Raw genomic sequence first — 11,393 nt, 5'->3', positions numbered from 1 at the left:
ACACACAATAATAACAGTATTTTATGAATTTCAGTAAGAGCTGGTACATATGTGACTTTATTCTGGTTTATTAAATAATTTTGGAACTGAGTTTAGGCATCTTTGTCTGTTTCATATATAAATAGTTCAGGTGGAGAGACTAAAGGAGAGACTAAAGTTTTGAAAAATAGGCCTTTTTGCAATTTACATTGTTGACTGAATTTAACATTTTTTCTTTTTCTACCAAACAAATGTTTTTAATAAACATTTTGGACATGCTGCTACGCACATTACCATAAAACGATAGCGGGCGTCATTCTTTATCTCAAAACCAGGAGTGTAAAATAAGAGCGGAAATATATTACACCATTTATATGTGATCTTATAACATTCTAAGAATGTAAAAGGTGCATGAGTAGAATATATCTCATGAATGGCCCATTAATATTTTGATAGCGTGAAGATTTTGTTACGTAAAACGTAAAGTATCATTTTGCATAATTGTTTGTAATCTCTAAAATTTTCACATACTTTCTGATGAATTCCAATTTGCTGCTGTTGTCTGTATAACAGTATTTTTGGCACCCGTTTACCTGCATCATTTGTTGCACTCGTTGCACTGGTCACTATGATGTGTGTGTATGTGTATACGAGATTCTGGTGTTGGATGCATTCCATTATTTCGATAGTTGACTATTGCTGGCATCCTACTGCAGAGCATTCACTCACAGAGAAGCAGATCGACTCTTACCTTAATGTAATTAATATTTCCTGCAGCGTTCGTTTTTTTCACCACTGCAGTGAGACAGGAATTCATCAAATTATATTGAGAATTCGTATACAGTGAACATATGGTATGAACATTCGAAACGACCTTCCTCGACGTACGTAAAAAGAGAAACGAATCTTAACAACACTCGCCAGTGGAGTCGATCAAACAACACACCATGAACGATATCAACAGGAAAACCAACGTTACTTTACTGAGACAACACAAAATAAAGATGTCATACAATTAGAATGTTGTGTTGTTAATGAAAAACTAGTGTACCAGTATTCTATTGCCTATTTACCTGTTTGTTTGTTAAGAAAATCGGTCATGTACAAGTGAGGAGAAAATTATTAAGAGTGACAAAAGCCCCGTAATAAATAGATACAACTGTATTTATAAATTGTTGAAAATTGTGAGTTTATTTGCATATGGTAGTGATTTTTTGTGCTTTCCTTTGGCACTGAACACATCTCATCGTGTTTTCTTCTACGGGATTATTTTTCTGACCTGCTTCACACTTGCATCAGAAATAATTCTGAGTGTAAAAGAGAGGGTGTTTTATACTATACCGAGTGCACATTATAATAGGTTGCTACATGTGACGTGTTTCTTTGAATGAATCTCAATTGGTTATTCTTTATCATGACGTCTATTTATAATGCGTAATCCTGTTGGTTAACGTTGCCATAGTACGTTGATAAATATTATTCAAAATGTTTTTATTTTGTTACCATGGCATTGCTAAATCGTCTATCATGGCAAAGATTTTTTATGCGGGATTTATATTATATAATCTACAAGTCTAGTTTAAACAACCTTTGTGTGACATATACCGCCATACATAACATTGATATACCGTGACCAACCTCTGCAAGCATCATTCGCCAACAAAGGTTGAATGTATGGTACCATCGAACATTTTACAAAAATGACATATAAAAGGTATATTAATTAATAACAATAGTATTTTTATCATAATAAATAATAACAGTAGCATTTTTATCATTGTATTGCAACTATTAAACTGTCACAGGTTCATACAATTTTTATTACTTGTTGTAAAGTATGAAAAATAAATATAAAATATACATTTGAAATTATCATTATTGTTATAAGACAACGCCTGAGGCAAATTAATTCCCTCCGATAGTTGCTCATGAATTGCCTCATGTGTATGAAAGACCTCTATTCATTGCAAATGTTGAAAACAAAATGATTTAATTGCATCTCAAATTTATTTTCAAAAGTCGTTGTTTAAATATTGACGTTAAAAAGTAAATGTGACATTCCGAGTAAGACTGTCAATGTGCATTTAACTATACTAGTGAAGTGGTAATCAGAGAAAGCGTTGTAGACAACACAATTAATAAAATGAAAGTTACTGCGATACGTATGACAACCAATTTGCCATCGAGGATGACGCATAAATTTCACATTATTGAATTTACAAAAATGACAATAATATTGCACTAGTTCTATTTACCGACGGTGAAGTAACAGTTTTTTTAGTCACGAGTTTAAATCATATATATCTATGCTGATAGCGGCCCAGCCACTTAAATACCATAACTGATCATAAGGGGGTCATGTGATCATAAGGGCCTGGTCGATGGGAAATTAACTTGCGCGTGTTTATACTAGGGCATTGGAATGCATTTTTACCACATGAATCTGGTTTAAATCTAGATTAAATTGACATAATAAATGCCATAATGATAGGCGCCCACTTTAAAAGGGAGATTCGACCTTGCACAGGAATTATGCATGAGTGGTCCAGTCTGCAGTCTAGTAGGGACTAGGATTAAAGTTAATCACATACATTTGCATATTGGCTAGTCCCAGTTGCCTTCACGTACCGGGGGTTCTACATAAAGTACAGACGAGGTACTAATATACAAAGTTCATTTATTTGTCTGTACACTGACCTGCGATGTACAAATGACATCCAACTCAGCTGTCTCTTTGTATTATTTATATCTGTATTATTTAAATTCAAGAATTCCTAGTCTTTCTTTCCTTAAGCAATTTCATGTTTGACAATAGTTTGACAATAAATGACGGTAACTGACAGAATATTGTTTATTTAATAAAGCCGTAATTCGCCAATACTGCTGTACCTCTAAGTGTAATGAGTGAGTGAGTGGACTTAGAAAAATAGATTGTGCACTAGTTACTTGCTGTGTTAGCCGTATCTCGTTGTTATGCAAGGTTGAAGTTATCTAAGTGTTTCAAATCCGCTGAAAATTGTTGACTTCTTGATAAGTGCGTTATACACGGAGTTCAAAAAGACCGACTTGTCCTTCAAAACAAAATATTACGCTGTTTTGTTGTCACGCATTGGAAAAACAAATAAAAACACTAATAATCACCATGAACACATGACAATTGTAACCGTTTTGGCAATAACATTAATTCTTCCTGGTATTATATATGCCATGGTGGATTTACTATTAGGGAAGTAGTCTCTGAGCAAAACGTAGTGGGCAACAACAAAGACTCAACAAAAAGCTACTGCGATATATTTGACGACGAATTCGACATCGGGGTCGCCAGCTTTAATTGTATTCGCGAAATGGGTCGCCGTGCTTAACAATTGGAAACTGATCCAATCCCAATAGTTTTTGACTGACTTGTAAACAAAAGTGCAAAACATAATATCTTTTCTAAGTTAAATAACAGTATCCACACATTTTTTTTCAACCTACACTTTGTTCCTTAGTATGTTCATTGGGAAATGTAGTACAATTTACATTAACATACACTTGTACCTTAATGTAATGTGTCGATATAATTTTATTCATTAGTATGTGACATTGCATTGGATTTTGTGTAAAACACACTTTCTCTTTCTCTTCCTGATGAATTTTAGCACCGATCATCTAGAGTTTAATCGTCGACCAATTATTTTGCACGTTATGATGTATATTGTATCTAAATAGTTTGAACATGATTGGTCAAGACATAAAACAGAATGTGTTTAAATAACGTCCACCATTTTGAAATCTGGTCTGAGAAACAAAAAGACGTGTACCAGTTTACCGAGTTTGGACAAGATCGAACCAGACGCGACCAAGATGCGGTTCATATATGTATTTCATTTCATACGTTCATACTCAACCAGAACTGTCACATTACACGAGTTCCATCACACCTCGCTATTAGAAATACAGAATATAATTACACTAGTCTCAACTCAGTATAACAAGATATGAGACGCCACGGTGTCTAGGGAAGCTGACGTTGTTGCACTTTTATTATTACGAGTTTATAAACAATAACATATATCATTACATAAAACAAACAAGTGTCAAATAGGTTAAGTATTTCTACACCGTAACCATGGAGTAGGTCTGATGGGCCCAAAGAATGAATACTGGTAGATTGATGAAATGAATAAGAGGAGTGAAACAAATTATACAACACAGTGGAATCTAATCCTCGTTAGGATTTGTGCATTTGAAAATAGGGAGAGATCGAGATAATTTTGTGAGAAAACATGTAAAAAATATAAATATGAGAGTAACTCAATATTTGTGTTCAAATTGGAGTACAAATACTATGTTTGTTAAATGTACATACAGTTCAATCTCCGTCCAGTGACAATATGATGTATAAAGTTTGTCCCGTTAACTATTTTATGTATAGAAGTGTAAAAAAATAATTATTAATTAGTAAAACGGAGATTTATTGATTGACCACCGCCGTCTATGTGTGCCTACATCCATTTCAAACATGCCTGGGCATGTGAATTTCACACACACATCATACCTGTTGAAAGTTACACATACACGTCCAATCGTTTCACGATAACAGACAGACAGACAGTCAACAGTGCCACCCGATAGGCCTCCAATTACAGCCAAAACAAGGTCAGCTTGGACGTTTAGTTGCGACTTAACAAAATAAAAACGCAGCCAGCGATACATTTCGAAATTAAAAATACAAAATAAACTAGGAACGCAATAAGGGGCACCGACCACGCGCGTTGGAAATAAATAGAACGCGTTGTGATACAGTCTCGCCAGCCTCTTTCACTCACGCAATATAATTATGCTATTTCCCAGCGCACTTATATTTATACATTGACAAAAAACACCACAAGAAAAATGACAATCAGGCTTGTAATTACTAGTAACTCAACTCGAACGCAATATTCATCACTGTAAAAGTGGATAAATTCGAACCAGCTAGCCAGTTATCGTCTTCGTTGATAACTCGCCAATTCATCATAATCGTGGTGGTAAACTGTTTAGCTGATTTTTCAAAAGATGAATATTCAATTCATATTCATCCCAACTTATTTGAAAATTCTTTCGGAAATTTGAGACTTTGTCCAAAAAAAACATGTACAGGGATATGTCTGATGTCAACTAATAATACGCAATTATCCAGGCAGTACTAGAAATTATTGCTAATAATAATCATGTTTTGTATAGGGAAGCTGGATACTTGGACGTGTAGTTCCCGGGCGTGTAGTAGACGAGCATAATCGTACTGTCACATGTTTTTCGTCTTAGCCTTGTCTTTTCGTCTTAACCGTCGCAGTCCGCTTGAATGTTTAGTTTGATAATTGATGAACATATATTCAGTGTGAGACTATTGCTTTCAAATTGTGTTAATATAAAGATAATTTAAACTTGTCCCTTTCGTTGCCAACGTATTCAATATACGGAAATAGCATGTGTGTGCGTTTCCGTGAGTGAAAGATGCAGGTGAGATTTCTCGTCGCAACGCGTTCTTTTTATTTCCAACGCGAGTGGTCGGCGCCTTTGATTGCGTTTATTTTGTTCTTTCATTCGCGAAATCTATCGCTGGCACCGGTTATTTTGTCATTTCTCACAACTGAATGTCCAAGCTGACTTTGTTTTGGCTGTACCAAACCCTGCATGGTTACTACTACATGGTATATGGTATAGTAAATCCACCATGGAATGTATATTACCAAGCAGATTTATTATGCTGCAATTGTCACGTGTACATAGTGATTATCCCTGTTGCTCATAATTGTTCTGGTCACACAAAAACAGCGTGATTTTTTTACGATAAATCGGTATTTATTAATCTCATTTTATGATGCACTTATTATTAGAGGAGACGCCATGGTTGTGAATCAAGAAGTTAACATGTTTTAGCTGATTTGAAACACGATATACACTTGGATAACGTCCAAACTTACATAAAATTAGTTACAACGAGATACGGCTAGCACAGAAAGTAACTTTTTGAAGTCCAGTCAGTCATTTTTGATTGGCCTATTGTTGGCCAATTTGTCAACTTCCTACTGAGTATTCTGTCCCAAAAGGTTTAGAGGTTACATTTAGAGGTACAACATTAGTGAAGTACTGCTCTAACGTCTAGTGTTGCTGACCCGGGATGGGATTTTGCCTGTTTTTGCACCATTCGTCACTACTTCCTGTTTTATAATTGTATACATGAGAGGTTACTGTACTGAAAAATAAAAGGATTGACAACGTTTATATTTCTTGTAAATGTGGCTGTCCCTCAGTCTGTACTTTATGTAAGTCCTTCCAATACGTGAAGGCAACTGGGACTAGAGCCATTATGCAAATGAATAATATAGTGTAGACTGAACCACTTATGTATAATCCCTGTGCTCGGTCGAATCTCTCTGCTTAGAGTCAGCCCCTATCATAATAGCATTTTTTTATGTCAATTTAAACTAAACGTGTAATTTAGTGAAATTGCATTCCAGTTACTTAGTATATTAATTTACCATCGTCCAGGTCCTGAAGGGCACATGACATCACCCTTCAGTCATGGTATGTCTGTGGCTGGGCTGATAACAACCTTATATATAATTAAACTCATGGCAGAAGCAACAGTTATATCACCATTGGTAGTGTAATATTATTATCATTTATGTAGATTTAATTATTGAGAAACAACAATAAATTTTGCGAATAAAATTTCTCTCTCTCGATGTCAAATGTGTCGTCAAATATATTGCAGTAGCTCTCTTTTTCGTATTAATTGTTTTCATCGTCACTTCACTCGCATAGCATTTGCAAAACCAACATGGCAGCCTTTCACACACACGAGGAAAATCATGAGCAACTATCGGAGGGAACTTATTTTGCCTCATGTGTTGCTTCATAAGAATGCGGAAAATTGTAAATTTATATTTTAGGTTTCTCATCTCAAAATCTAGTCGATTATTCCGTGCCGTTTTTTACGTCAACCTATTCGTTAAACGGAATATAGTAAATGCAAGTAGTTAGCAATATCATGGCAACAAAATAAATCATTTTGAATAATATTTATCAACGTACTATAGCAACCTACATAATTACGCATTTTATATTGACGTCACGATAAAGAATAACCAATTGAGATTGATTCAAAGAAATACTTCACATATAGCACCCAATCAGGTGTAACTGCCATGTGTACTCGGGGCAGTATAAAACCGCCCTTGTTTTGCACTTACAGACATTTCTGAAGCAAGTCTGAAGCAGGTCTGAAGCAAAAGAAAAAAACGATGGGGTGAGTACAGCGTCATACGACAGCACACATTAGAATGCTCGTAACACTAGTTTTTCATTAACAAAACGAAATTCCAATTTTATATCGTTATTTTGTGTTTTCTCAGTAAAGTAACGTTGGTTTGTCTGTTGATGTCGTTAACTGTGTATTGTCTGATCGATTCCAATGGTGAGTTATGTTACGTTTTTTTACGTGGCAAAAATTGAAATTTGCAGATGTTAATCACGTTAAGATAAGAGTTGTTTGCCATGTTTCTGCTCTGCCGTGAATGGCTGCTCCCAGTGCTGAAGTAGGAGGTTAGAAATGCTCATCTGTTGAAAGAATGAAACACACCTCATACCTAGACAGTGATCCAAAACTTGTTGCTAACTAGTGTTATATTCTTCCAAGTTGCAACTACCGTTGACACAACTACAACCGAGGAACAAGTTACAAGTAAAGCACCAGTTGCAAGCAATGCACCAAGTGTAAGCAATGCACCAGGTACAGTGGACGCAAACAAAACTGTTGTACAGACGACAGCAGCAAGTGGGAATTCATCAGAAAGTATGTGAACATTATAGAGATTATAACAATTTTTGGAAAACGATGTTTTACGCTTATTTAGAGGTTCCTTATGCACCCTTTACAAGCTTAGAATGCTATAAGATCATATACAAATAGCGTGAATATCCCACGCTCCGAATTAAGGGTCATTGAACTGTACGTAAATCAGATGTGTTAAAAGTACAGAAACGTGCCACATTTACACTACCGTTTGTACAGTTATCCACCATCAGCAAACACTATCAATGCATAACCCATGTACACAAATTTATCGTACTTACCCATCTTGACCTATCTATTTGTATCAATTGACCCATTATCTCTCCGGTCAAACTGAACATGATCTGAATCTATAGCGATCAATCTGACCACTTATTCACTAAGTTTACAGATAACCAATTACTAGTTCTTACTAGAACAATTACTAGTTCTTACCAATTACTAGTTCTTACATCACTGAACCCATATATTCTGTCACCGGGACAAAAACACTAATGTATTGCTTTACATGTCATTCAGATTATGCAGCGAGTCACCACGTTGCAGTACCTCTCATCGTATTGCCATTATTGACACTGATTCCATAAGGTAAGTGAAGTGTGAAAATATCATACAACATTCTATATTAATTTGTTTCATATACGTTTGTATACATCTATTGTTTTAAAGTTAGTCTATACCATTGTATTCATAATCATATAGTGCACTTGTATAATACGTGTTATTTGTTATGTTCTAGACATTTTTCGAATTCTATAGTGAATTGCTCAATGATTAGTCTTTATTTAATACAACTGCATATCTTATTTATTGTACGAAGTTCAGTTTATGCTTTCATTGTACGCCCCTAGTGTCGAAATAAAGAATGGTACCTGCTGTCGTTTCATCGTACTGTGCGCAGCAGTACATCCGAAACGGTGTGACAATGTACGACAAAGCGGCTTTTAGTCAAGTGTTGTTAACGTTAACTTTTCCAATTTACATTGTGACAGATAATGATTATTTTAATTAAATGCTGTTAAATACTGTTTGTTTATGACCTGCAGCAACTCTAACCTGGTTTCACCTTGGAAGTGATTCGGGGAAAGATGATATAACACCGAAGACCGTAGCAAGGAATAACGAATACAAACACCTCCCAAGATGATTTTTCTGTTTTTCTCCAATAGTCAAATGTAGTGCTTCAAATCACACTCACTCACATAACAAGATGAATATCAGCACGTTCTATCGCAAATATACATTCTATCGCCAACCTATTCCTTACATATAGAACAATCAATGAACATTAGATTATTCAGATTCTTGCACATAATTATGTTATAAATGAAAAGAATCGCATTCATTCTCTTAATCAAATGTAATACACCTTTGGTGACCTTTTTACGTCTGAGCATCTCAATAACGAGACTGCACTGAGCAGGACTGAAAGTATTATTAAGATGTGTTGTACGTGAAGTAGTTGCTTTTCTATGTTTCTCTTTTTGTAATTACGACGGCAGTTTGATACTAAACCTATTACTTATTTTGTTATTACTTGACTATGTTCTTTGTTGCACAGTTTTCAATTAGCATTACCATGTTAACTTAATGGGATACTTTAAACAAGAAATACGCTCTGTATTGATGACTACTCGTCTAGGGATATGACGGTACCTATGAATAAGAGGTATGACATTGGGCAATGTAATGCCTCTATGATTTCGGATCTGATATCGCCCTAGATAGTCTGAAGCCCATGTATCAGGCGTATTCTATTATATAGTATCTGTACTCATTTTTACGTTTACTTGTGAAAGTGAATCTTGTAGAATATAACACATATTGAATATGGTAATATTTGTGTGTATATTGTTAACAATAAAATTTGCGGAATATATATGTTTATTGATGGTTTCTATTGTTACCTTATTGTTTTATAATAATAAAGAAAACACGAGAAGATAACATTTCGTTAATTCGTTCTTCACATTTAATTTGAGATGTTCCCGATGAGAACAACGACAACCCATCTCAACTCATCCCAACACGCCTAGTTCTAGCGAGTCGTAGCAGTGTGCTTGGCAATATGACAACGAATGCACAGTTGTTATAACAGTCTATAACATTTCATTCATATTCATTCAGTGCACTTGTATAATAAGTGTTATTTGTTATGTTCTAGAATTTTTTCAAATTCCATAGTGAATTGCTCGATGATTAGTCCTTATTTAACACAACTGCATATCTTGTTTATTGTATGTACGTAGTTCAGTTGATGCTTTAATTGTACGCTCCCAGTGTCGAAATAAAGAATTACACCTGCTGTCGTTCCATCATACTGTGCGCAGTGGTACGTCCGAAACGGTGTGACAATGTATGAGAAAACGATTTTTAGTCAAAGTGTTATTAAATTCACCAAAGTACATTGTGACAGATAATGATACTCACTGTTAAATACTGTCGGTTTATGACGAGCAACTCGGGTACGTAACAATATGAATATCACCATGCCCTATCGCCAACAATTAACAAAATCAAGGATCACTAGATTACTACAACTCTTACTCAACATTATGTTATGTTATAAATGAAAGAAATTTCATTAGTAACTTTATTACGTCCATGCATCTCCATGACGAGACTACACGGAGTGTAATATTAGGATGTGTTGTACGTAAACCGCTTTTCTATATTTTTTTTGCAAATTACGTAAGTAGTTTAAAATTAAACCTATTATTTATTTTATTTTATTTCATTACTTGACTATGCTCTTTGTTGCCCATATTTAAATTAGCAATACCATGTTAGCTTAAGCGAGTACTTTAAACAAGAAATGCGCTCTGTGTTCATGACTACTTGTCTATGGATATCAGGGTACCTATGAATAAGAGGTATGGGCAATGTAATGCCTCTGTGATTTTAAATCTGATATCGCCCTCAATAGTCTGAAACCCATTTATCAGGCGTATTCTATTATGTTGGTTTATAGAACTTAACACACATTAAACATGGTAATTTTTGTTTGTATATTGTTAGCAATAAAATCCACGGAATATATCGTTCTCGACGATGTCTTATTTGATGTTTTTATAATTACTTGAACGATTTATAATATTAAAGAAAACACAGGTTCGTCAATTTACCGTCCACATTTAAGTTGGAGATGTCCCGGCGACAATTACAATTATAATTACAACCCATCTCATCTCAACATGTCCCGTTCTAGCGAGTTGTAGCATTATGTTTGGCTGTACAAGAACGAATGTCCCGTTTTGTTGTTGATAAGGAGACAGATTTGTTCACATTTAAATTTTCAAAATATTGGAATTGTAGACGTGATGAGAAGTTGCCAGTCTTATGTGTGCACTAGTTGAAACTGCGCACAGCTCTATCTGAAAAATGCAAATCAGATATATTAGTTTAGCAGTGAATGGCTAAGTTACAACATCTCAGTCGTAATTCACACATCTGAACGCAATAGAAAATAAATTTTGTGGATATAATGTGTACTACAAAACGATTTTTTACCCTTTCTAATGAGGTTACTTGTTTGACATAATCCAAATTGAGCTACAACAATTAGCAATAAATTCTTCAGTCACGTGTCCTT

The 11,393-nt window shown here is 34.8% G+C and overlaps 1 long non-coding RNA gene across 1 annotated transcript; it reads left to right on the top strand.

Moving 5' to 3' along the window:
• Nucleotides 1-8,320: 8,320 nt before the first annotated feature.
• Nucleotides 8,321-9,748, top strand: LOC146736206 (uncharacterized). The gene is made up of 2 exons (XR_014930908.1): nt 8,321-8,389; nt 8,848-9,748. It is a non-coding gene; the product is annotated as an uncharacterized LOC146736206 (long non-coding RNA).
• The last annotated feature ends 1,645 nt before the right edge of the window (nt 9,749-11,393 follow it).

This window comes from Saccoglossus kowalevskii, chromosome 11 (assembly GCF_978046115.1).
Source record: "Saccoglossus kowalevskii chromosome 11, keSacKowa6.1, whole genome shotgun sequence".
Lineage (NCBI taxonomy): Eukaryota > Metazoa > Hemichordata > Enteropneusta > Harrimaniidae > Saccoglossus > Saccoglossus kowalevskii.
The sequence above is the reverse complement of the archived record's forward strand: the minus strand, read 5'-3'. Positions and strand labels throughout refer to the sequence as shown.